This window comes from Mesoplodon mirus (genome assembly GCF_964341445.2).
Source record: "Mesoplodon mirus genome assembly, chromosome: 10".
Taxonomy (NCBI): domain Eukaryota; kingdom Metazoa; phylum Chordata; class Mammalia; order Artiodactyla; family Ziphiidae; genus Mesoplodon; species Mesoplodon mirus.
Genome location: NC_138986.1, coordinates 77,698,239 through 77,725,270, shown reverse-complemented (window position 1 = coordinate 77,725,270; position 27,032 = coordinate 77,698,239).

The window sequence follows — 27,032 nt, the reverse complement described above, 5'->3', positions numbered from 1 at the left end:
ATCCCGCTAAGGCAGAAGAGAAGCCAAGGGAAAAAAGGACACAATGCCATTTGCAGCACCGTAGATGAGTCTAGAAGTAATCACGTGACTTGTAGTAAGTCAGAAAGTGAAAGACACATATCATATCATATCACTTATAGGTGTTACCTAGAAATGGATACCAGGGCAGATATTTCCACGGAGAAGGGCAATCACAGATTCATTAAACAAACTTATGGTTCACCAATGGAAAGGTGTGAGGATTGGTTTCATTACGATATCGGGGTTAACAGACATATACAAACACAGGTGACATATATAATCACCAAACACCTTCAGAATACCAAGAGAGGACTACTCAACATTCTGTCATAACGTACATGGGAAAAGGATCCCAGGAAGAACAGACATCTGTATATGAGTAAAAGAACCACATCTTCCACACCTACAACAAGCCAAACATTGTAATCAAACTTGCTGTAATAAAAAATAAAAAATTAAATTAAAAACACGAACAAGAAGTAGTGAGACAAACGTGAGGGGCTTTCTCCTGGCACATTCCATTCTAAACTCCAATCTAGAACACCACTTCCACTGAGGCTCTCTTGCCCTAGTAACCAGATTTGGTAAGGGTGAACTGCTGCCACCTTGTGGCCGTTTCACACAACAGCAGCTTTAATCCCAACGCTAATGGTCAGTTGATATTCAAAATCATTGCAGGCCTGTAAATGACACCTGCCCTGAAAACAAATCCTGGGGTCACATATCGACCAAAAAATTCAAAGGACGTCCATATTTCAAAACGACCGTTTCAAAAGGCATATTTTACGCACATTAGTGTTCTGCTTCTTTTCCTTTCTTTCCTTTTTTGTTAAAAAACACGGGAATGGAAAATGGCATCCCTCAGAATGGGCGAAAATCGTTGCAGACGAATCAAAGGACAGAGGTTTAATCTCCAATATATATAAACAGCTCATGCAGCTTAATATTAAAAGAACAATCAACCCAAAATAAAATGGGCAGAAGATCTAAAGAGACGTTTGTTCAAAGGAGACACAGAGATGGCCAAGAAGCGCATGAAAACTGCTCAACAGCACTAATTATTAGAGAAATGCAAATCAAAACTACAATGAGGTTTCACCTCACACCTGTTAGAATAGGCATCATCAGAAAATCTACAAACAACCAATTCTGGGGAGGGTGTGGACAAAAGGAGCCCTCTTCCACTATTGGTGGGAATGTAAATTGATACAGTCACTATGGAGAACAGTATGGAGTTTCCTTAAAAAAATTAGAAATAGAATTACCATCTGATCCAGCAATCCCACTTCTGGGCATATACCCAGAGAAAACCGTACATCAAAAAGTCACATTCAGCACAATGTTCATTGCAGCACTATTTACAATAGCCAGGTAATGGAAGCAACCTAAATGCCCACAGACAGATGAATGGATAAAGATGTGGTACATATATGAAATGGAATATTACTCGGCCATAAAAAGGAATGAAACTGGGTCATTTGTAGAGACATCGATGGATCGAGAGACTGTCATACAGAATGAAGTAAGTCAGAAAGAGGAAAACAAATATTGTATATTAACGCATATATGTGGAGCCTAAAAATGGTACAGATGAACTGGTTTGCAGGGAAGTAATAGAGACACAGAGGTAGAGAACAAACGTATGGACACCAAGTGTGGGAAGCCATGGGGTGGTGGTGGTGGGATGAGTTGGGAGTTTGGGATTGACCTGTGTACATGTATATGCATAAAATACATAACTAATAATAACGTGCTGTATAAAAAAAATAAATAAAATTAAATTTCAAAATTTTACAAAATAAAAGTTAAAAATAAAACAGAAAAAATTCTTCCCGTCACACAGATGTATTTGTAGGAATGAATTATTTCCATGCTTATATTTATAAATTCATAAAAGAGGAATAAAATCTAACTTGAACCATAAAAGAAAAAAAAGTGAACCCACGAGTTATACAGAGGAAAACCCTATCACGGCACTTGCTCCAGCGGTAAACAATTCTGAAATTGGTCAGAGGTGGGGAACCATCTCCCATACAGCCAGCAACCCACCCCCCACGCAAGGAGCGTCCTCATTGCAAAGCTGGGGGACCGTGCCGAGGCATCTGTGAGTAAACGTGAGCTGAGCCCCAGGCCAGCTGCTGCTGAACTGTTCCCACCCTTTCCAGGTAAAACACCTCAATATGTACAAGGGCTTGAAAGCCTAGAGGAAGGACCGTGGAGCCACACCAGCGACAGCACGCAGGACAACTTGGTGCCTGCAGGCCAGCCAGGGTGGTCCTGGCCCCGGGCGCTCTTCCAGAAGCTTTCCATTGCCCTGCCTGAGATACCCCTCCTGTCCCGGTCCCCACTGCTTTTTTCCTTCCTCACCTCTGTCCGGAGAGAAATTCCAGCGGAAGGTATGGGTGACACATCCTCTTCTTTACAGGCGGCAGACTGGCAACTCCTGCAGAAAGGCCAGCAGAACACCACTCACACCGGGCCAACCACAAAGCTGTGGCCCCTCACACCCTCCCACCAGCACAGCCCCGAGACTGCTGACGGGGCAGAGAATATGGAGGCAGGCACAGCTTCAGGGGCTATTGCTGCCTGGAGCGCTGTTTATATTGACCTCAATGAGGCACACCTGGGGAGGGCAGGCCGGCAGGGTAAGGCTGCCCAGGTCAGCTAATCCACAACCCTCAGGGAATCACATTGTTGAAAATGGACCCCGCTAAGGCAGAAGAGAAGCCAAGGAAAAAAGGACACAATGCCATTTGCAGCACCGTAGATGAGTCTAGGAGTAATCACGTGTCTTGTAGTAAGTCAGAATGTGAAAGACACATATCATATCACTTATAGGTGTTACCTAAAAATGGATACCAAGGCAGATATTTCCACGGAGAAGGGCAATCACAGATTCATTAAACAAATTTATGGTTCACCAATGGAAAGGTGTGAGGATTGGTTTCATTACGATATCGGGGTCAACAGACATATACAAACACAGGTGCCATATATAATCACCAAAGACCTACAGAATACCAAGAGAGGACTACTCAACATTCTGTCATAACGTACATGGGAAAAGGATCCCAGGAAGAACAGTCATCTGTATATGTGTAAAAGAACCACATCTTCCACACCTACAACAAGCCAAACATTGTAATCGAACTTGCTGTAATAAAAAATAAAAAATTAAATTAAAAACACGAACAAGAAGTAGTGAGACAAACGTGAGGGGCTTTCTCCTGGCACATTCCATTCTAAATTCCAATCTAGAACACCACTTCCACAGAGGCTCTCTTGCCCTAGTAATCAGATTTGGTAAGGGTGAACTGCTGCCACCTTGTGGCCGTTTCACACAACAGCAGCTTTAATCCCAACGCTAATGGTCAGTTGATATTCAAAATCATTGCAGGCCTGTAAATGACACCTGCCCTGAAAACAAATCCTGGGGTCACATATCGACCAAAAAATTCAAAGGACGTCCATATTTCAAAACGACCGTTTCAAAAGGCATATTTTACGCACATTAGTGTTCTGCTTCTTTTCCTTTCTTTCCTTTTTTGTTAAAAAACACGGGAATGGAAAAAGGCATCCCTCAGAATGGGCGAAAATCGTTGCAGACGAATCAATGGACAGAGGTTTAATCTCCAATATATATAAACAGCTCATGCAGCTTAATACTAAAAAAACAATCAACCCAAAATAAAATGGGCAGAAGATCTAAAGAGACGTTTGTTCAAAGGAGACACAGAGATGGCCAAGAAGCGCATGAAAAGCTGCTCAACAGCACTAATTATTAGAGAAATGGAAATCAAAACTACAATGAGGTTTCACCTCACACCTGTTAGAATAGGCATCATCAGAAAATCTACAAACAACGAATTCTGGGGAGGGTGTGGACAAAAGGAGCCCTCTTCCACTATTGGTGGGAATGTAAATTGATACAGTCACTATGGAGAACACTATGGAGTTTCCTTAAAAAAATTAGAAATAGAATTACCATTTGATCCAGCAATCCCACTTCTGGGCATATACCAGAGAAAACCGTATTTCAAAAAGGCACATTCACCACAATGTTCGTTGCAGCACTATTTACAATAGCCAGGTAATGGAAGCAACCTAAATGCCCACAGACAGATGAATGGATAAAGATGTGGTACATATATAAAATGGAATATTACTCGGCCATAAAATGGAATGAAACTGGGTCATTTGTAGAGACATCGATGGATCGAGAGACTGTCATACAGAGTGAAGTAAGTCAGAAAGAGTAAAACAAATATTGTATATTAATGCATATATATGGAACAAAAAAAATGGTACAGATGAACTGGTTTGCAGGGAAGAAATAGAGACACAGAGGTAGAGAACAAACGTATGGACACCAAGTGTGGGAAGCCATGGGGTGGTGGTGGTGGGATGAGTTGGGAGATTGGGATTGACTGTATACATGTATATGCATAAAATACATAATTAATAATAACCTGCTGTATAAAAACATAAAAAAAATTAAATTTCAAAATTTTAAAAAATAAAATTTAAAAATAAAACAGAAAAAATTCTTCCCGTCACACAGATGTATTTATAGGAATGAATTATTTCCATGCTTATATTTATAAATACATAAAAGAGGAATAAAGTCTAACTTGAACCATAAAAGAAAAAAAAAGTGAACCCACGAGTTATACAGAGGAAAACCCTATCACGGCACTTGCTCCAGCGGTAAACAATTCTGAAATTGGTCAGAGGTGGGGAACCATCTCCCATACAGCCAGCAACCCACCCCCCACGCAAGGAGCGTCCTCATTGCAAAGCTGGGGGACCGTGCTGAGGCATCTGTGAGTAAACGTGAGCTGAGCCCCAGGCCAGCTGCTGCTGAACTGTTCCCACCCTTTCCAGGTAAAACACCTCAATATGTACAAGGGCTTGAAAGCCTAGAGGAAGGACCGTGGAGCCACACCAGCGACAGCACGCAGGACAACTTGGTGCCTGCAGGCCAGCCAGGGTGGTCCTGGACCCGGGCGCTCTTCCAGAAGCTTTCCATTGCCCTGCCTGAGATACCCCTCCTGTCCCGGCCCCCACTGCTTTTTTCCTTCCTCACCTCTGTCTGGAGAGAAATTCCAGCGGAAGTTATGGGTGACACATCCTCTTCTTTACAGGCGGCAGCCTGGCAACTCATGCAGAAAGGCCAGCAGAACCCCACTCACACCGGGCCACCCACAAAGCTGTGGCCCCTCACACCCTCCCACCAGCACAGCCCCGAGACTGCTGACGGGGCAGAGAATATGGAGTCAGGCACAGCTTCAGGGGCTATTGCGGCCTGGAGCGCTGTTTATATTGACCTCAACGATGCACACCTGGGGAGGGCGGGCCGGCAGGGTAAGGCTGCCCAGGTCAGCTAATCCACAACCCTCAGGGAATCACATTGTTGAAAATGGATCCCGCTAAGGCAGAAGAGAAGCCAAGGAAAAAAAGGACACAATGCCATTTGCAGCACCGTAGATGAGTCTAGAAGTAATCACGTGACTTGTAGTAAGTCAGAAAGTGAAAGACACATATCATTTCACTTATAGGTGTTACCTAAAAATGGATACCAGGGCAGATATTTCCACAAAGAAGGGCAATCACAGATTCATTAAACAAACTTATGGTTCACCAATGGAAAGGTGTGAGGATTGGTTTCATTAAGATATCGGGGTTAAAAGACATATGCAAACACAGGTGACATATATAATCACCAAAGACCTACAGAATACCAAGAGAGGACTTCTCAACATTCTGTCATAACGTACATGGGAAAAGGATCCCAGGAAGAACAGTCATCTGTATATGTGTAAAAGAACCACATCTTCCACACCTAGAACAAGCCAAACATTGTAATCAAACTTGCTGTAATAATAAATAAAAAAATAAATTAAAAACACGAACAAGAAGTAGTGAGACAAACGTGAGGGGCTTTCTCCTGGCACATTCCATTCTAAACTCCAATCTAGAACACCACTTCCACTGAGGCTCTCTTGCCCTAGTAACCAGATTTGGTAAGGGTGAACTGCTGCCACCTTGTGGCCGTTTCACACAACAGCAGCTTTAATCCCAATGCTAAGGGTCAGTTGATATTTAAAATCATTGCAGGCCTGTAAATGACACCTGCCCTGAAAACAAATCCTGGGGTCACATATCGACCAAAAAATTCAAAGGACGTCCATATTTCAAAACGACCGTTTCAAAAGGCATATTTTACGCACATTAGTGTTCTGCTTCTTTTCCTTTCTTTCCTTTTTTGTTAAAAAACACGGGAATGGAAAAAGGCATCCCTCAGAATGGGCGAAAATCGTTGCAGACGAATCAATGGACAGAGGTTTAATCTCCAATATATATAAAGAGCTCATGCAGCTTAATATTAAAAAAACAAAACCCCCCCCCAAAAAATTGGGCAGAAGATCTAAAGAGACGTTTCTTCAAAGGAGACACAGAGATGGCCAAGACGCACATGAAAAGCTGCTCAACAGCACTAATTATTAGAGAAATGCAAATCAAAACTACAATGAGGTTTCACCTCACACCTGTTAGAATAGGCATCATCAGAAAATCTACAAACAACCAATTCTGGGGAGGTTGTGGACAAAAGGAGCCTTCTTCCACTATTGGTGGGAATGTAAATTGATACAGTCACTATGGAGAACAGTATGGAGTTTCCTTAAAAAAAATTAGAAATAGAATTACAATCTGATCCAGCAATCCCACTTCTAGGCATATACCCAGAGAAAACCGTAAATCAAAAAGGCACATTCACCAAAATGTTCATTGCAGCACTATTTACAATAGCCAGGTAATGGAAGCAACCTAAATGCCCACAGACAGATGAATTGATAAAGATGTGGTACATATATGAAATGGAATATTACTCGGCCATAAAAAGAAATGAAACTGGGTTATTTGTAGAGACATCGATGGATCGAGAGACTGTCATACAGAATGAAGTAAGTCAGAAAGAGGAAAACAAATATTGTATATTAATGCATATATGTGAACCTAAAAAAATGGTACAGATGAACTGGTTTGCAGGGAAGAAATAGAGACACAGAGGTAGAGAACAAACGTATGGACACCAAGTGTGGGAAGCCATGGGGTGGTGGTGGTGGGATGAGTTGGGAGTTTGGGATTGACCTGTGTACAGGTATATGCATAAAATACATAACTAATAATAACGTGCTGTATAAAAAAATAAATAAAATTAAATTTCAAAATTTTAAAAAATAAAATTTAAAAATAAAACAGAAAAAAGTTCTTCCCGTCACACAGATGTATTTATAGGAATGAATTATTTCCATGCTTATATCTATAAATACATAAAAGAGGAATAAAATCTAACTGGAACCATAAAAGAAAAAAAAAACCTGAACCCACGAGTTATACAGAGGAAAACCCTATCAGGGCACTTGCTCCAGTGGTAAACAATTCTGAAATTGGTCAGAGGTGGGGAAGCATCTCCCGTACAGCCATCAACCCACCCCCCACGCAAGGAGCATCCTCATTGCAAAGCTGGGGGACCGTGCCAAGGCATCTGTGAGTAAACGTGAGCTGAGCCCCAGGCCAGCTGCTGCTGAACTGTTCCCACCCTTTCCAGGTAAAACACCTGAATATGTACAAGGGCTTGAAAGCCTAGAGGAAGGACCATGGAGCCACACCAGCGACAGCACGCAGGCCAACTTGGTGCCTGCAGGCCAGCCAGGGTGGTCATGGCCCCGGGCGCTCTTCCAGAAGCTTTCCATTGCACTGCCTGAGATACCACTCCTGTCCCGGACCCCACTGCTTTTTTCCTTCCTCACCTCTGTCCGGAGAGAAATTCCAGCGGAAGTTATGGGTGACACAACCTTTTTTTACAGGCGGCAGCCTGGCAACTCCTGCAGAAAGGCCAGCAGAACCCCACTTACACCGGGCCACCAACAAAGCTGTGGCCCCTCACACCCTCCCAGCAGCACAGCCCCGAGACTGCTGACGGAGCAGAGAATATGGGGTCACACACAGCTTCATGGGCTATTGCTGCCTGGAGCGCTGTTTATATTGACCTCAACGAGGCACACCTGGAGAGGGTGTGCCGGCAGGGTAAGGCTGCCCAGGTCAGGTAATCCACAACCCTCAGGGAATCACGTTGTTGAAAATGGTCCCTGCTAAGGCAGAAGAGAAGCCAAGGGAAAAAAGGACACAATGCCATTTGCAGCACCGTAGATGAGTCTACAAGTAATCACTTTACTTGTAGTAAGTCAGAAAGTGAAAGACACATATCATATCATATCACTTATAGGTGTTACCTTAAAATTGATACCAGGGCAGATATTTCCACGGAGAAGGACATTCACAGATTCATTAAACAAACTTATGGTTCACAAATGGAAAGGAGTGAGGATTGGTTTCATTACGATATCGGGGTTAACAGACATATACAAACACAGGTGACATATATAATCACCAAACACCTACAGAATACCAAGAGAGGACTACTCAACATTCTGTCATAACGTACATGGGAAAAGGATCCCAAGAAAAACTGTCATCTGTATATGTGTAAAAGAACCACTTCTTCCACACCTACAACAAGCCAAGCCAAACACTGTAATCAAACTTGCTGTAATAAAAAATAAAAAATTAAATTAAAAACACGAACAAGAAGTAGTGAGACAAACGTGAGGGGCTTTCTCCTGACACATTCCATTCTAAACTCCAATCTAGAACATCACTTCCACTGAGGCTCTCTTGCCCTAGTAACCAGATTTGGTAAGGGTGAACTGCTGCCACCTTGTGGCCGTTTCACACAACAGCAGCTTTAATCCCAGCGCTAATGGTCAGTTGATATTCAAAATCATTGCAGGCCTGTAAATGACACCTGCCCTGAAAACAAATCCTGGGGTCACATATCGACCAAAAAATTCAAAGGACGTCCATATTTCAAAACAACCGTTTCAAAAGGCATATTTTACGCACATTAGTGTTCTGCTTCTTTTCCTTTCTTTCCTTTTTTGTTAAAAAAAACGGGAATGGAAAAAGGCATCCCTCAGAATGGGCGAAAATCGTTGCAGACGAATCAATGGACAGAGGTTTAATCTCCAATATATATAAACAGCTCATGCAGTTAATATTAAAAAAAACAAACAACCCAAAAGAAATGGGCAGAAGATCTAAAGAGACGTTTCTTCAAAGGAGACACAGAGATGGCCAAGACGCACATGAAAAGCTGCTCAACAGCACTAATTATTAGAGAAATGAAAATCAAAACTACAATGAGGTATCACCTCACACCTGTTAGAATCGGCATCATCAGAAAATCTACAAACAAACAATTCTGGGGAGGGTGTGGACAAAAGGAGCCCTCTTCCACTATTGGTGGGAATGTAAATTGATACAGTCACTATGGAGAACAGTATGGAGTTTCCTTAAAAAACCTAGAAATAGAATTACCATCTGATCCAGCAATCCCACTTCTGGGCATATACCCAGAGAAAACCGTAAATCAAAAAGGCACATTCACCACAATGTTCATTGCAGCACTATTTACAATAGCCAGGTAATGGAAGCAACCTAAATGCCCACAGACAGATGAATGGATAAAGATGTGGTACATATATGAAATGGAATATTACTCGGCCATAAAAAGGAATGAAACTGTGTCATTTGTAGAGACATCGATGGATCGAGTGACTGTCATACAGAATGAAGTAAGTCAGAAAGAGGAAAACAAATATTGTATATTAATGCATATATGTGGAGCCTAAAAATGGTACAGATGAACTGGTTTTCAGGGAAGAAATAGAGACACAGAGGTAGAGAACAAACGTATGGACACCAAGTGTGGGAAGCCATGGGGTGGTGGTGGTGGGATGAGTTGGGAGTTTGGGATTGACCTGTATACATGTATATGCATAAAATACATAACTAATAATAACGTGCTGTATAAAAAAAATAAATAAAATTAAATTTCAAAATTTTAAAAAATAAAATTTAAAAATAAAACAGAAAAAAGTTCTTCCCGTCACACAGATGTATTTATAGGAATGAATTATTTCCATGCTTATATCTATAAATACATAAAAGAGGAATAAAATCTAACTTGAACCATAAAAGAAAAAAAAACCTGAACCCACGAGTTATACAGAGGAAAACCCTATCAGGGCACTTGCTCCAGTGGTAAACAATTCTGAAATTGGTCAGAGGTGGGGAACCATCTCCCATACAGCCAGCAACCCACCCCCCACGCAAGGAGCGTCCTCATTGCAAAGCTGGGGGACCATGCCGAGGCATCTTTGAGTAAACGTGAGCTGAGCCCCAGGCCAGCTGCTGCTGAACTGTTCCCACCCTTTCCAGGTAAAACACCTGAATATGTACAAGGGCTTGAAAGCCTAGAGGAAGGACCATGGAGCCACACCAGCGACAGCACGCAGGCCAACTTGGTGCCTGCAGGCCAGCCAGGGTGGTCCTGGCCCCGGGCGCTCTTTCAGAAGCTTTCCATTGCCCTGCCTGAGATACCCCTCCTGTCCCGGCCCCCACTGCTTTTTTCCTTCCTCACCTCTGTCCGGAGAGAAATTCCAGCGGAAGGTATGGGTGACACATCCTCTTCTTTACAGGCGGCAGCCTGGCAACTCCTGCAGAAAGGCCAGCAGAACCCCACTCACACCGGGCCACCCACAAAGCTGTGGCCCCTCACTCCCTCCCACCAGCACAGCCCCGAGACTGCTGACGGAGTAGAGAATATGGAGTCACACACAGCTTCATGGGCTATTGCTGCCTGGAGCGCTGTTTATATTGACCTCAACGAGGCACACCTGGGGAGGGTGGGCCGGCAGGGTAAGGCTGCCCAGGTCAGCTAATCCACAACCCTCAGGGAATCACGTTGTTGAAAATGGTCCCTGCTAAGGCAGAAGAGAAGCCAAGGGAAAAAAGGACACAATGCCATTTGCAGCACCGTAGATGAGTCTAGAAGTAATCACGTTACTTGTAGTAAGTCAGAAAGTGAAAGACACATATCATATCATATCACTTATAGGTGTTACCTAAAAATTGATACCAGGGCAGATATTTCCACGGAGAAGGGCAATCACAGATTCATTAAACAAACTTATGGTTCACCAATGGAAAGGAGTGAGGATTGGTTTCATTACGATATCGGGGTTAACAGACATATACAAACACAGGTGACATATATAATCACCAAACACCTACAGAATACCAAGAGAGGACTACTCAACATTCTGTCATAACGTACATGGGAAAAGGATCCCAAGAAGAACAGTCATCTGTATATGTGTAAAAGAACCACATCTTCCACACCTACAACAAGCCAAACATTGTAATCAAACTTGCTGTAATAAAAAATAAAAAAATAAATTAAAAACAGGAACAAGAAGTAGTGAGACAAACATGAGGGGCTTTCTCCTGGCAAATTCCATTCTAAACTCCAATCTAGAACACCACTTCCACTGAGGCTCTCTTGCCCTATTAACCAGATTTGGTAAGGGTGAACTGCTGCCACCTTGTGGCCGTTTCACACAACAGCAGCTTTAATCCCAATGCTAATGGTCAGTTGATATTCAAAATCATTGCAGGCCTGTAAATGACACCTGCCCTGAAAACAAATCCTGGGGTCACATATCGACCAAAAAATTCAAAGGACGTCCATATTTCAAAACGACCGTTTCAAAAGGCATATTTTACGCACATTAGTGTTCTGCTTCTTTTCCTTTCTTTCCTTTTTTGTTAAAAAACACGGGAATGGAAAAAGGCATCCCACAGAAAGGGCGAAAATCGTTGCAGACGAATCAATGGACAGAGGTTTAATCTCCAATATATATAAACAGCTCATGCAGCTTAATATTAAAAAAACAAACATCCCCCAAAAAATTGGGCAGACGATCTAAAGAGACGTTTCTTCAAAGGAGACACAGAGATGGCCAAGACGCACATGAAAAGCTGCTCAACAGCACTAATTATCAGAGAAATGCAAATCAAAACTACAATGAGGTTTCACCTCACACCTGTTAGAATCGGCATCATCAGAAAATCTACAAACAACCAATTCTGGGGAGGGTGTGGACAAAAGGAGCCCTCTTCCACTATTGGTGGGAATGTAAATTGATACAGTCACTATGGAGAACAGTATGGAGTTTCCTTAAAAAACCTAGAAATAGAATTACCATCTGATCCAGCAATCCCACTTCTGGGCATATACCCAGAGAAAACCGTAAATCAAAAAGGCACATTCACCACAATGTTCATTGCAGCACTATTTACAAAAGCCTGGTAATGGAAGCAACCTAAATGCCCACAGACAGATGAATGGATAAAGATGTCGTACATATATGAAATGGAATATTACTCGGCCATAAAAAGGAATTAAACTGTGTCATTTGTAGAGACATCGATGGATCGAGGGACTGTCATACAGAATGAAGTAAGTCAGAAAGAGGAAAACAAATATTGTATATTAACGCATATATGTGGAGCCTAAAAATGGTACAGATGAACTGGTTTGCAGGGAAGAAATAGAGACACAGAGGAAGAGAACAAACATATGGACACCAAGTGTGGGAAGCCATGCGGTGTTGGTGGTGGGATGAGTTGGGAGTTTGGGATTGACCTGTGTACAGGTATATGCATAAAATACATAACTAATAATAACGTGCTGTATAAAAAAATAAATAAAATTAAATTTCAAAATTTTAAAAAATAAAATATAAAAATAAAACAGAAAAAAGTTCTTCCCGTCACACAGATGTATTTATAGGAATGAATTATTTCCATGTTTATATCTATAAATACATAAAAGAGGAATAAAATCTAACTTGAACCATAAAAGAAAAAAAAACTTGAACCCACGAGTTATACAGAGGAAAACCCTATCAGGGCACTTGCTCCAGTGGTAAACAATTCTGAAATTGGTCAGAGGTGGGGAACCATCTCCCATAGAGCCATCAACCCACCCCCCAGGCAAGGAGCGTCCTCATTGCAAAGCTGGGGGACCGTGCCGAGGCATCTGTGAGTAAACGTGAGCTGAGCCCCAGGCCAGCTGCTGCTGAACTGTTCCCACCCTTTCCAGGTAAAACACCTGAATATGTACAAGGGCTTCAAAGCCTAGAGGAAGGACCGTGGAGCCACACCAGCGACAGCACGCAGGCCAACTTGGTGCCTGCAGGCCAGCCAGGGTGGTCCTGGCCCCGGGCGCTCTTCCAGAAGCTTTCCATTGCCCTGCCTGAGATACCCCTCCTGTCCCGGCCCCCACTGCTTTTTTCCTTCCTCACCTCTGTCCGGAGAGAAATTCCAGCGGAAGGTATGGGTGACACAACCTCTTCTTTACAGGCGGCAGCCTGGCAGCTCCTTCAGAAAGGCCAGCAGAACCCCACTCACACCGGGCCACCCACAAAGCTCTGGCCCCTCACTCCCTCCCACCAGCACAGCCCCGAGACTGCTGACGGGGCAGAGAATATGGAGTCAGGCACAGCTTCAGGGGCTATTGCTGCCTGGAGCGCTGTTTATATTGACCTCAATGAGGCACACCTGGGGAGGGCGGGCCGGCAGGGTAAGGCTGCTCAGGTCAGCTAATCCACAACCCTCAGGGAATCACATTGTTGAAAATGGACCCCGCTAAGGCAGAAGAGAAGCCAAGGGAAAAAAGGACACAATGCCATTTGCAGCACCGTAGATGAGTCTACAAGTAATCACGTGACTTGTAGTAAGTCAGAAAGTGAAAGACACATATCATATCATATCACTTATAGGTGTTACCTAAAAATGGATACCAGGGCAGATATTTCCACGGAGAAGGGCAATCACAGATTCATTAAACAAACTTATGGTACACCAGTGGAAAGGTGTGAGGATTGGTTTCATTACGATATCGGGGTTAACAGACATATACAAACACAGGTGACATATATAATCACCAAAGACCTACAGAATACCAAGAGAGGACTACTCAACATTCTGTCATAACGTACATGGGAAAAGGATCCCAGGAAGAACAGACATGTGTATATGTGTAAAAGAACCACATCTTCCACACCTACAACAAGCCAAACATTGTAATCAAACTTGCTGTAATAAAAAATAAAAAATTAAATTAAAAACACGAACAAGAAGTAGTGAGACAAACGTGAGGGGCTTTCTCCTGGCACATTCCATTCTAAACTCCAATCTAGAACACCACTTCCACTGAGGCTCTCTTGCCCTAGTAACCAGATTTGGTAAGGGTGAACTGCTGCCACCTTGTGGCCGTTTCACACAACATCAGCTTTAATCCCAACGCTAATGGTCAGTTAATATTCAAAATCATTGCAGGCCTGTAATTGACACCTGCCCTGAAAACAAATCCTGGGGTCACATATGGACCAAAAAATTCAAAGGACGTCCATATTTCAAAACGACCATTTCAAAAGGCATATTTTACGCACATTAGTGTTCTGCTTCTTTTCCTTTCTTTCCTTTTTTGTTAAAAAACACGGGAATGGAAAAAGGCATCCCTCAGAATGGGCGAAAATCGTTGCAGATGAATCAATGGACAGAGGTTTAATCTCCAATATATATAAACAGCTCATGCAGCTTAATATTAAAAAAACAAACAACCCCAAAAAAAATGGGCAGAAGATCTAAAGAGACGTTTCTTCAAAGGAGACACAGAGATGGCCAAGACGCACATGAAAAGCTGCTCAACAGCACTAATAATCAGAGAAATGCAAATCAAAACTACAATGAGGTTTCACCTCACACCTGTTAGAATCGGCATCATCAGAAAATCTACAAACAACCAATTCTGGGGAGGGTGTGGACAAAAGGAGCCCTCTTCCACTATTGGTGGGAATGTAAATTGATACAGTCACTATGGAGAACAGTATGGAGTTTCCTTAAAAAAACTAGAAATAGAATTACCATCTGATCCAGCAATCCCACTTCTGGGCCTATACCCAGAGAAAACCGTATTTCAAAAAGGCACATTCACCACAATGTTCGTTGCAGCACTATTTACAATAGCCAGGTAATGGAAGCAACCTAAATGCCCACAGACAGATGAATGGATAAAGATGTGGTACATATATAAAATGGAATATTACTCGGCCATTAAAAGGAATGAAATTGGGTCATTTGTAGAGACATCGATGGATCGAGAGACTGTCATACAGAATGAAGTAAGTCAGAAAGAGGAAAACAAATATTGTATATTAATGCATATATGTGGAGCCTACAAATGGTACAGATGAACTGGTTTGCAGGGAAGAAATAGAGACACAGAGGTAGAGAACAAACATATGGACACCAAGTGTGGGAAGCCATGGGGTGGTGGTGGTGGGATGAGTTGGGAGTTTGGGAATGACCTGTGTACATGTATATGAATAAAATACATAACTAATAATAACGTGCTGTATAAAAAAATAAATAAAATTAAATTTCAAAATTTTAAAAAATAAAATTTAAAAATAAAACAGAAAAAAGTTATTCCCGTCACACAGATTTATTTATAGGAATGAATTATTTCCATGCTTATATCTATAAATACATAAAAGAGGAATAAAATCTAACTTGAACCATAAAAGAAAAAAAAAACCTGAACCCACGAGTTATACAGAGGAAATCCCTATCATGGCACTTGCTCCAGTGGTAAACAATTCTGAAATTGGTCAGAGGTGGGGAACCATCTCCCATACAGCCATCAACCCAACCCCCACGCAAGGAGCGTCCTTATTGCAAAGCGGGGGGACCGTGCCGAGGCCTCTGTGAGTAAACGTGAGCTGAGCCCCAGGCCAGCTGCTGCTGAACTGTTCCCACCCTTTCCAGGTAAAACACCTGAATATGTACAAGGGCTTGAAAGCCTAGAGGAAGGACCGTGGAGCCACACCAGCGACAGCACGCAGGCCAACCTGGTGCCTGCAGGCCAGCCAGGGTGGTCTTGTCCCCGGGTGCTCTTCCAGAAGCTTTCCATTGCCCTGCCTGAGATACCCCTCCTGTCCCGGGCCCCACTGCTATTTTCCTTCCTCACCACTGTCCAGAGAGAAATTCCAGCGGAAGGTATGGGTGACACAACCTCTTCTTTACAGGCGGCAGCCTGGCAACTCCTGCAGAAAGGCCAGCAGAACCCCACTCACACCGGGCCACCCACAAAGCTGTGGCCCCTCACTCCCTCCCACCATCACAGCCCCGTGACTGCTGACGGGGCAGAGAATATGGAGTCAGGCACAGCTTCAGGGGCTATTGCTGCCTGGAGCGGTGTTTATATTGACCTCAACGATGCACACCTGGGGAGGGCGGGCCGGCAGTGTAAGGCTGCCCAGGTCAGCTAATCCACAACCCTCAGGGAATCACATTGTTGAAAATGGACCCCGCTAAGGCAGAAGAGAAGCCAAGGAAAAAAAGGACACAATGCCATTTGCAGCACCGTAGATGAGTCTAGAAGTAATCACGTGACTTGTAGTAAGTCAGAAAGTGAAAGACACATATCATATCATATCACTTATAGGTGTTACCTAAAAATGGATACCAGGGCAGATATTTCCACGGAGAAGGGCAATCACAGATTCATTAAACAAACTTATGGTTCACCAATGGAAATGTGTGAGGATTGGTTTCATTACGATATCGGGGTTAACAGACATCTACAAACACAGGTGACATATATAATCACCAAAGACCTACAGAATACCAAGAGAGGACTACTCAACATTCTGTCATAACGTACATGGGAAAAGGATCCCAGGAAGAACAGACATGTGTATATGTGTAAAAGAACCACATCTTCCACACCTACAACAAGCCAAACATTGTAATCAAAGTTGCTGTAAGAAAAAATAAAAAATTAAATTAAAAACACGAACAAGAAGTAGTGAGACAAACGTGAGGGGCTTACTCCTGGCACATTCCATTCTAAACTCCAATCTAGAACACCACTTCCACTGAGGCTCTCTTGCCCTAGTAACCAGATTTGGTAAGGGTGAACTGCTGCCACCTTGTGGCCGTTTCACACAACAGCAGCTTTAATCCCAACGCTAATGGTCAGTTGATATTCAAAATCATTGCAGGCCTGTAAATGACACCTGCCCTGAAAACAAACCCTGGGGTCACATATCGACCAAAAAATTCAAAGGACGTCCATATTTCAAAACGACCGTTTCAAAAGGCATATTTTACGCACATTAGTGTTCTGCTTCTTTTCCTTTCTTTCCTTTTTTGTTAAAAAACACGGGAATGGAAAAAGGCATCCCACAGAATGGGCGAAAATCGTTGCAGACGAATCAATGGACAGAGGTTTAATCTCCAATATATATAAACAGCTCATGCAGCTTAATATTAAAAAAACAAACATCCCCCAAAAAATTGGGCAGACGATCTAAAGAGACGTTTCTTCAAAGGAGACACAGAGATGGCCAAGACGCACATGAAAAGCTGCTCAACAGCACTAATTATCAGAGAAATGCAAATCAAAACTACAATGAGGTTTCACCTCACACCTGTTAGAATCGGCATCATCAGAAAATCTACAAACAACCAATTCTGGGGAGGGTGTGGACAAAAGGAGCCCTCTTCCACTATTGGTGGGAATGTAAATTGATACAGTCACTATGGAGAACAGTATGGAGTTTCCTTAAAAAATCTAGAAATAGAATTACCATCTGATCCAGCAATCCCACTTCTGGGCATATACCCAGAGAAAACCGTAAATCAAAAAGGCACATTCACCACAATATTCATTGCAGCACTATTTACAATAGCCAGGTAATGGAAGCAACCTAAATGCCCACAGACAGATGAATGGATAAAGATGTGGTACATATATGAAATGGAATATTACTCGGCCATAAAAAGGAATGAAACTGGGTCATTTGTAGAGACATCGATGGATCGAGAGACTGTCATACAGAATGAAGTAAGTCAGAAAGAGGAAAACAAATATTGTATATTAATGCATATATGTGGAGCCTACAAATGGTACAGATGAACTGGTTTGCAGGGAAGAAATAGAGACACAGAGGTAGAGAACAAACGTATGGACACCAAGTGTGGGAAGCCATGGGGTGGTGGTGGTGGGATGAGTTGGGAGTTTGGGAATGACCTGTGTACATGTATATGCATAAAATACATAACTAATAATAACGTGCTGTATAAAAAAATAAATAAAATTAAATTTCAAAATTTTAAAAAATAAAATTTAAAAATAAAACAGAAAAAAGTTCTTCCCGTCACACAGATGTATTTATAGGAATGAATTATTTCCATGCTTATATCTATAAATACATAAAAGAGGAATAAAATCTAACTTGAACCATAAAAGAAAAAAAAACATGAACCCACGAGTTATACAGAGGAAAACCGTATCAGGGCACTTGCTCCAGTGGTAAACAATTCTGAAATTGGTCAGAGGTGGGGAACCATCTCCCATACAGCCAGCAACCCACCCGCCGTGCAAGGAGCGTCCTCATTGCAAAGCTGGGGGACCGTGCCGAGGCATCTGTGAGTAAAGGTGAGCTGAGCCCCAGGCCAGCTGCTGCTGAACTGTTCCCACCCTTTCCAGGTAAAACACCTGAATATGTACAAGGGCTTGAAAGCCTAGAGGAAGGACCGTGGAGCCACACCAGCGACAGCACGCAGGCCAACTTGGTGCCTGCAGGCCAGCCAGGGTGGTCCTGGCCCCGGGCGCTCTTCCAGAAGCTTTCCCTTGCCCTGTCTGTGATACCCCTCCTGTCCCGGCCCCCACTGCTTTTTTTTCCTTTCTCACCTCTGTCCGGAGAGAAATTCCAGCGGAAGGTATGGGTGACACAACCTCTTCTTTACAGGCGGCAGCCTGGCAACTCCTGCAGAAAGGCCAGCAGAACCCCACTCACACCGGGCCACCCACAAAGCTGTGGCCCCTCACTCCCTCCCACCAGCACAGCCCCGAGACTGCTGACGGGGAAGAGAATATGGAGGCAGGCACAGCTTCAGGGGCTATTGCTGCCTGGAGCGCTGTTTATATTGACCTCAACGAGGCACACCTGGGGAGGGCGGGCCGGCAGGGTAAGGCTGCCCAGGTCAGCTAATCCACAACCCTCAGGGAATCACATTGTTGAAAATGGACCCCGCTAAGGCAGAAAAGAAGCCAAGGGAAAAAAGGACACAATGCCATTTGCAGCACCGTAGATGAGTCTAGAAGTAATCACGTGACTTGTAGTAAGTCAGAAAGTGAAAGACACATATCATATCATATCACTTATAGGTGTTACCTAAAAATGGATACCAGGGCAGATATTTCCACGGAGAAGGGCAATCACATATTCATTAAACAAACTTATGGTTCAATAATGGAAAGGTGTGAGGATTGGTTTCATTACGATATCGGGGTTAACAGACATATACAAACACAGGTGACATATATAATCACCAAAGACCTATAGAAAACCAAGAGAGGACTACTCAACATTCTGTCATAACGTACATGGGAAAAGGATCCCAGGAAGAACAGACATCTGTATATGTGTAAAAGAACCACATCTTCCACACCTACAACAAACCAAACATTGTAATCAAACTTGCTGTAATAAAAAATAAAAAATTAAATTAAAAACACGAACAAGAAGTAGTGAGACAAACGTGAGGGGCTTTCTCTTGGCACATTCCATTCTAAACTCCAATCTAGAACACCACTTCCACTGAGGCCCTCTTGCCCTAGTAACCAGAATTCGTAAGGGTGAACTGCTGCCACCTTGTGGCCGTTTCACACAACAGCAGCTTTAATCCCAACGCTAATGGTCAGTTGATATTCAAAATCATTGCAGGCCTGTAAATGACACCTGCCCTGAAAACAAATCCTGGGGTCACATATCGACCAAAAAATTCAAAGGACGTCCATATTTCAAAACGACCGTTTCAAAAGGCATATTTTACGCACATTAGTGTTCTGCTTCTTTTCTTTTCTTTACTTTTTTGTTAAAAAAACGGGAATGGAAAAAGGCATCCCTCAGAATGGGCGAAAATCGTTGCAGACGAATCAATGGACAGAGGTTTAATCTCCAATATATATAAACAGCTCATGCAGCTTAATATTAAAAAAACAAACAACCCCAAAAAATGGGCAGAAGATCTAAAGAGACGTTTCTTCAAAGGAGACAGAGAGATGGCCAAGACGCACATGAAAAGCTGCTCAACAAGACTAATTATTAGAGAAATGCAAATCAAAACTACAATGAGGTATCACCTCACACCTGTTAGAATCGGCATCAACAGAAAATCTACAAACAACCAATTCTGGGGAGGGTGTGCACAAAAGGAGCCCTCTTCCACTATTGGTGGGAATGTAAATTGATACAGTCACTATGGAGAACAGTATGGAGTTTCCTTAGAAAAACTAGAAATAGAATTACCATCTGATCCAGCAATCCCACTTCTGGGCATATACCCAGAGAAAACCGTAAATCAAAAAGGCACATTCACCACAATATTCATTGCAGCACTATTTACAATAGCCAGGTAATGGAAGCAAACTAAATGCCCACAGACAGATGAATGGATAAAGATGTGGTACATATATGAAATGGAATATTACTCGGCCATAAAAAGGAATGAAACTGGGTCATTTGTAGAGACATCGATGGATCGAGAGACTGTCATACAGAATGAAGTAAGTCAGAAAGAGGAAAACAAATATTGTATATTAATGCATATATGTGGAGCCTACAAATGGTACAGATGAACTGGTTTGCAGGGAAGAAATAGAGACACAGAGGTAGAGAACAAACGTACGGACACCAAGTGTGGGAAGCCATGGGGTGGTGGTGGTGGGATGAGTTGGGAGTTTGGGATTGACCTGTGTACATGTATATGCATAAAATACATAACTAATAATAACGTGCTGTATAAAAAATAAATAAAATTAAATTTCAAAATTTTAAAAAATAAAATTTAAAAATAAAACAGAAAAAAGTTCTTCCCGTCACACAGATGTATTTATAGGAATGAATTATTTCCATGCTTATATCTATAAATACATAAAAGAGGAATAAAATCTAACTTGAACCATAAAATAAAAAAAATACCTGAAACCACGAGTTATACAGAGGAAAACCCTATCAGGGCACTTGCTCCAGTGGTAAACAATTCTGAAATTGGACAGAGGTGGGGAACCATCTCCCATACCGCCATCAACCCACCCCCCACGCAAGGAGCGTCCTCATTGCAAAGCTGGAGGACCGTGCCGAGGCATCTGTGAGTAAACGTGAGCTGAGCCCCAGGCCAGCTGCTGCTGAACTGTTCCCACCCTTTCCAGGTAAAACACCTGAATATGTACAATGGCTTGAAAGACTAGAGGAAGGACCGTGGAGCCACACCAGCGACAGCATGCAGGCCAACCTGGTGCCTGCAGGCCAGCCAGGGTGGTCTTGGCCCCGGGTGCTCTTCCAGAAGCTTTCCATTGCCCTGCCTGAGATACCCCTCCTGTCCCGGCCCCCACTGCTTTCTTCCTTCCTCACCTCTGTCCGGAGAGAAATTCCAGCGGAAGGTATGGGTGACACAACCTCTTCTTTACAGGCGGCAGCCTGGCAACTCCTGCAGAAAGGCCAGCAGAACCCCACTCACACCGGGCGACCCACAAAGCTGTGGCCCCTCACTCCCTCCCACCAGCACAGCCCCGAGACTGCTGACGGGGCAGAGAATATGGAGTCAGGCACAGCTTCAGGGGCTATTGCTGCCTGGAGCGCTGTTTATATTGAACTCAACGAGGCACACCTGGGGAGGGCGGGCCGGCAGGGTAAGGCTGCCCAGGTCAGCTAATCCACAACCCTCAGGGAATCACATTGTTGAAAATGGACCCCGCTAAGGCAGAAGAGAAGCCAAGGGAAAAAAGGTCACAATGCCATTTGCAGCACCGTAGATGAGTCTAGAAGTAATCACGTGACTTGTAGTAAGTCAGAAAGTGAAAGACACATATCATATCATATCACTTATAGGTGTTACCTAAAAATGGATACCAGGGGAGATATTTCCACGGAGAAGGGCAATCACAGATTCATTAAACAAACTTATGGTTCACCAATGGAAAGGTGTGAGGATTGGTTTCATTATGATATCGGTGTTAACAGACATATACAAACACAGGTGACATATATAATCACCAAAGACCTACAGAATACCAAGAGAGGACTACTCAACATTCTGTCATAACGTACATGGAAAAAGATCCCAAGAAGAACAGTCATCTGTATATGTGTAAAAGAACCACATCTTCCACACCTACAACAAGCCAAACATTGTAATCAAACTTGCTGTAATAAAAAATAAAAAATAAAATTAAAAACACGAACAAGAAGTAGTGAGACAAACGTGAGGGGCTTTCTCCTGGCACATTCCATTCTAAACTCCAATCTAGAACACCACTTCCACTGAGGCTCTCTTGCCCTAGTAACCAGATTTGGTAAGGGTGAACTGCTGCCACCTTGTGGCCGTTTCACACAACAGCAGCTTTAATCCCAACGCTAATGGTCAGTTGATATTCAAAATCATTGCAGGCCTATAAGTGACACCTGCCCTGAAAACAAATCCTGGCGTCACATATCGACCAAAATATTCAAAGGACGTCCATATTTCAAAACGACCGTTTCAAAAGGCATATTTTATGCACATTAGTGTTCTGCTTCTTTTCCTTTCTTTCATTTTTTGTTAAAAAACACGGGAATGGAAAAAGGCATCCCTCAGAATGGGCGAAAATCGTTGCAGACGAATCAATGGACAGAGGTTTAATCTCCAATATATATAAACAGCTCATGCAGCTTAATATTAAAAAAACAAACAACCCCAAAAAATGGGCAGAAGATCTAAAGAGACGTTTCTTCAAAGGAGACACAGAGATGGCCAAGACGCACATGAAAAGCTGCTCAACAGCACTAATTATTAGAGAAATGCAAATCAAAACTACAATGAGGTATCACCTCACACCTGTTAGAATCGGCATCATCAGAAAATCTACAAACAACCAATTCTGGGGAGGGTGTGGACAAAAGGAGCCCTCTTTCATTATTGGTGGGAATGTAAATTGATACAGTCACTATGGAGAACAGTATGGCGTTTCCTTAAAAAATCGAGAAATAGAATTACCATCTGATCCAGCAATCCAACTTCTGGGCATATACCCAGAGAAAACCGTATTTCAAAAAGGCACATTCACCACAGTGTTCGTTGCAGCACTATTTACAATAGCCAGGTAATGGAAGCAACCTAAATGCCCACAGACAGATGAATGGATAAAGATGTGGTACATATATAAAATGGAATATTACTCGGCCATAAAAAGGAATGAAACTGGGTCATTTGTAGAGACATCGATGGATCGAGAGACTGTCATACAGAATGAAGTAAGTCAGAAAGAGGAAATCAAATATTGTATATTAACGCATATATGTGGAGCCTAAAAATGGTACAGATGAACTGGTTTGCAGGGAAGAAATAGAGACACAGAGGTAGAGAACAAACGTATGGACACCAAGTGTGGGAAGCCATGGGGTGGTGGTGGTGGGATGAGTTGGGAGTTTGGGATTGACCTGTATACAAGTATATGCATAAAATACATAACTAATAATAACGTGCTGTATAAAAAAATAAATAAAATTAAATTTCAAAATTTAAAAAAATAAAATTTAAAAATAAAAGAGAAAAAAGTTCTTCCCGTCACACAGATGTATTTATAAGAATGAATTATTTCCATGCTTATATCTATAAATACATAAAAGAGGAATAAAATCTAACTGGAACCATAAAAGAAAAAAAAATCCTGAACCCACGAGTTATACAGAGGAAAACCCTATCAGGGCACTTGCTCCAGTTGTAAACAATTCTGAAATTGGTCAGAGGTGGGGAATCATCTCCCATACAGCCAGCAACCCACCCGCCGTGCAAGGAGCGTCCTCATTGCAAAGCTGGGGGACCGTGCCGAGGCATCTGTGAGTAAAGGTGAGCTGAGCCCCAGGCCAGCTGCTGCTGAACTGTTCCCACCCTTTCCAGGTAAAACACCTGAATATGTACAAGGGCTTGAAAGCCTAGAGGAAGGACCGTGGAGCCACACTAGGGACAGCACGCAGGCCAACTTGGTGCCTGCAGGCCAGCCAGGGTGGTCCTGGCCCCGGGCGCTCTTCCAGAAGCTTTCCCTTGCCCTGTCTGTGATACCCCTCCTGTCCCGGCCCCCACTGCTTTTTTTTCCTTTCTCACCTCTGTCCGGAGAGAAATTCCAGCGGAAGGTATGGGTGACACAACCTCTTCTTTACAGGCGGCAGCCTGGCAACTCCTGCAGAAAGGCCAGCAGAACCCCACTCACACCGGGCCACCCACAAAGCTGTGGCCCCTCACTCCCTCCCACCAGCACAGCCCCGAGACTGCTGACGGGGAAGAGAATATGGAGGCAGGCACAGCTTCAGGGGCTATTGCTGCCTGGAGCGCTGTTTATATTGACCTCAACGAGGCACACCTGGGGAGGGCGGGCCGGCAGGGTAAGGCTGCCCAGGTCAGCTAATCTACAACCCTCAGGGAATCACATTGTTGAAAATGGAACCCGCTAAGGCAGAAAAGAAGCCAAGGGAAAAAAGGACACAATGCCATTTGCAGCACCGTAGATGAGTCTAGAAGTAATCACGTGACTTGTAGTAAGTCAGAAAGTGAAAGACACATATCATATCATATCACTTATAGGTGTTACCTAAAAATGGATACCAGGGCAGATATTTCCACGGAGAAGGGCAATCACATATTCATTAAACAAACTTATGGTTCAATAATGGAAAGGTGTGAGGATTGGTTTCATTACGATATCGGGGTTAACAGACATATACAAACACAGGTGACATATATAATCACCAAAGACCTATAGAAAACCAAGAGAGGACTACTCAACATTCTGTCATAACGTACATGGGAAAAGGATCCCAGGAAGAACAGACATCTGTATATGTGTAAAAGAACCACATCTTCCACACCTACAACAAACCAAACATTGTAATCAAACTTGCTGTAATAAAAAATAAAAAATTAAATTAAAAACACGAACAAGAAGTAGTGAGACAAACGTGAGGGGCTTTCTCTTGGCACATTCCATTCTAAACTCCAATCTAGAACACCACTTCCACTGAGGCTCTCTTGCCCTAGTAACCAGAATTCGTAAGGGTGAACTGCTGCCACCTTGTGGCCGTTTCACACAACAGCAGCTTTAATCCCAACGCTAATGGTCAGTTGATATTCAAAATCATTGCAGGCCTGTAAATGACAGCTGCCCTGAAAACAAATCCTGGGGTCACATATCGACCAAAAAATTCAAAGGACGTCCATATTTCAAAACGACCGTTTCAAAAGGCATATTTTACGCACATTAGTGTTCTGCTTCTTTTCTTTTCTTTACTTTTATGTTAAAAAAACGGGAATGGAAAAAGGCATCCCTCAGAATGGGCGAAAATCGTTGCAGACGAATCAATGGACAGAGGTTTAATCTCCAATATATATAAACAGCTCATGCAGCTTAATATTAAAAAAACAAACAACCCCAAAATATGGGCAGAAGATCTAAAGAGACGTTTCTTCAAAGGAGACAGAGAGATGGCCAAGACGCACATGAAAAGCTGCTCAACAAGACTAATTATTAGAGAAATGCAAATCAAAACTACAATGAGGTATCACCTCACACCTGTTAGAATCGGCATCAACAGAAAATCTACAAACAACCAATTCTGGGGAGGGTGTGCACAAAAGGAGCCCTCTTCCACTATTGGTGGGAATGTAAATTGATACAGTCACTATGGAGAACAGTATGGAGTTTCCTTAAAAAAACTAGAAATAGAATTACCATCTGATCAAGCAATCCCACTTCTGGGCATATACCCAGAGAAAACCATATTTAAAAAAGGCACATTCACCACAATGTTCGTTGCAGCACTATTTACAATAGCCAGGAAATGGAAGCAACCTAAATGCCCACAGACAGATGAATGGATAAAGATGTGGTACATATATAAAATGGAATATTACTCGGCCATAAAAAGGAATGAAACTGGGTCATTTGTAGAGACATCGATGGATCGAGAGACTGTCATACAGAATGAAGTAAGTCAGAAAGAGGAAAACAAATATTGTATATTAACGCATATATGTGGAGCCTAAAAATGGTACAGATGAACTGGTTTGCAGGGAAGAAATAGAGACACAGAGGTAGAGAACAAACGTATGGACACCAAGTGTGGGAAGCCATGGGGTGGTGGTGGTGCGATGAGTTGGGAGTTTGGGATTGACCTGTATACATGTATATGCATAAAATACATAACTAATAATAACGTGCTGTATAAAAAATAAATAAAATTAAATTTCAAAATTTAAAAAAATAAAATTTAAAAATAAAAGAGAAAAAAGTTCTTCCCGTCACACAGATGTATTTATAGGAATGAATTATTTCCATGCTTATATCTATAAATACATAAAAGAGGAATAAAATCTAACTTGAATCATAAAAGAAAAAAAACTCCTGAACCCACGTGTTATACAGAGGAAAACCCTATCAGGGCACTTGCTCCAGTGGAAAACAATTCTGAAATAGGTCAGAGGTGGGGAATCATCTCCCATACAGCCAGCAACCCACCCCCCATGCAAGGAGCATCCTCATTGCAAAGCTGGGGGACCGTGCCGAGGTATCTGTGAGTAAAGGTGAGCTGAGCCCAAGGCCAGCTGCTGCTGAACTGTTCCCTCCCTTTCCAGGTAAAACACCTGAATATGTACAAGGGCTTGAAAGCCTAGAGGAAGGACCGTGGAGCCACACCAACGACAGCACGCAGGCCAACCTGTTGCCTGCAGGCCAGCCAGGGTGGTCCTGGACCCGGGCGCACTTCCAGAAGCTTTCCATTGCCCTGCCTGAGATACCCCTCCTGTCCCGGCCCCCACTGCTTTTTTTCCTTCCTCACCTCTGTCCGGAGAGAAATTCCAGCGGAAGGTATGGGTGACACAACCTCTTCTTTACAGGCGGCAGCCTGGCAACTCCTGCAGAAAGGCCAGCAGAACCC